The sequence below is a fragment of the Helianthus annuus genome, chromosome 5 (genome assembly GCF_002127325.2).
Source record: "Helianthus annuus cultivar XRQ/B chromosome 5, HanXRQr2.0-SUNRISE, whole genome shotgun sequence".
NCBI classification, from domain to species: Eukaryota; Viridiplantae; Streptophyta; class Magnoliopsida; order Asterales; family Asteraceae; genus Helianthus; species Helianthus annuus.
In genome coordinates this window covers 132,548,766-132,550,080 of record NC_035437.2, presented here as the reverse complement: position 1 = coordinate 132,550,080, position 1,315 = coordinate 132,548,766, and the positions used below count along the sequence as shown (strand labels likewise).

At 43.0% G+C, this 1,315-nt stretch overlaps 1 non-coding gene across 1 annotated transcript; it reads left to right on the top strand.

The window, feature by feature from the left end:
* The first annotated feature begins 553 nt into the window (after positions 1-553).
* On the top strand, positions 554-659 carry LOC118492831. Its single transcript, XR_004894832.1, has one exon. It is a non-coding gene; the product is annotated as a small nucleolar RNA R71 (small nucleolar RNA).
* Positions 660-1,315: the final 656 nt, after the last annotated feature.

The following is a 1,315-nucleotide window of genomic DNA, read 5'->3' as shown; positions in this document are numbered from 1 at the left end:
ATCTCAATTTGCATCGCCTTTAACATCTCCATTACTTCATTTCCACCCGAAGAGCTTTGGCCCGTCTGGTATTGCCTTTGAAATCCTTGGTTTCCTTGGAAGTTCGGGTTGGCTTGATTTGACGGATTCTCGTATCTAAAGTTCGGGTGATTTCGTAAACCGGGGTGGTAAGTATTGGAATTCATGTTGTAATTTCTACCACCCCCGCCTTGCCCTTGCAATGCATTCTCCTCCTCATATTGCCCTTCCACTCCTTGGTAATTTTCAGCCGCATGCCCTATCTCATTACAAAAGCACACAAACATTATAAATTTGATTAGAAATTTGAACATTACCATCATCTACCGCATGCACTTGAGTTCGGGTAATGGCCTGTCGTGCTCTCCTTGATGCTTGAGCTTTTCTCTTTGATGTGACCACCATTTGTTCCAGAAATTCCCAATCGTCATGCTCGTAGTTCGTACCAAAAGTACCATTTGTGATTGACATTAGATCGCGAGCATCTTCGGCACTTAACCCCTCATGGAAAGCATTCATCAATTCCCAAAGCTTGATCCCATGATGAGGACAATTCTTTATCATCATGTTAAAACGTTCAAAGGCCTCGTGGAACATTTCACCTTGTTGTTGTTGAAAACTTCTCAACCCTTTCCTAGCATCATTTGTCTTTTGGGCGGTGTAGAATTCATCTAAGAAGAGTTGTTGCATCTCCGCCCATGTATAGATAGATGCCGAAGGTAATGTGTAGAACCACTTTTTCGCCTTGTCTTCCAAAGAAAATTGGAATAGTACCAATTTGACATCATCGGCCTAAAACCCTTGACTCCCAAGAATGTTGCAAATCGAGTCATAAGCCTCCAAATGAAAATAAGGCTCCTCCGTTACTAGACCCTTATATTTTGGCAAGCTTTGCAATGAAGTCCTCCCTTGATTATTGTGAGGAATAACTACCGGTGAAGGATTGTGAGTGATTACCGGCCTAAAATGCGCTTCAATGCCTCTTGCATGTTCTCTAAGATGTCTTCTTGGTACACCCAACTGACCCCTTGGACGAATAGGACCCATTGGTCTTTGTATAGGCCCTTGTGGTGCGAATGGTGGTTGAAATTGTTGTTGAATCGGTTGTTGTTGAATTGGCCTTTGAAATTGATGTTGTACATTTTGCGGACGAACTTGTTGCAATGGTATGGGACGTCGCACTTGTGGCCCTTGTGGCCTTGGCCGAATATGTTGTGGTATAACTTGTTGTTGTGGAATTCCACCAACACTTGGCATTCCTTGAGTTTGACCTTGTACATAAGCAAATTCCCCTTGA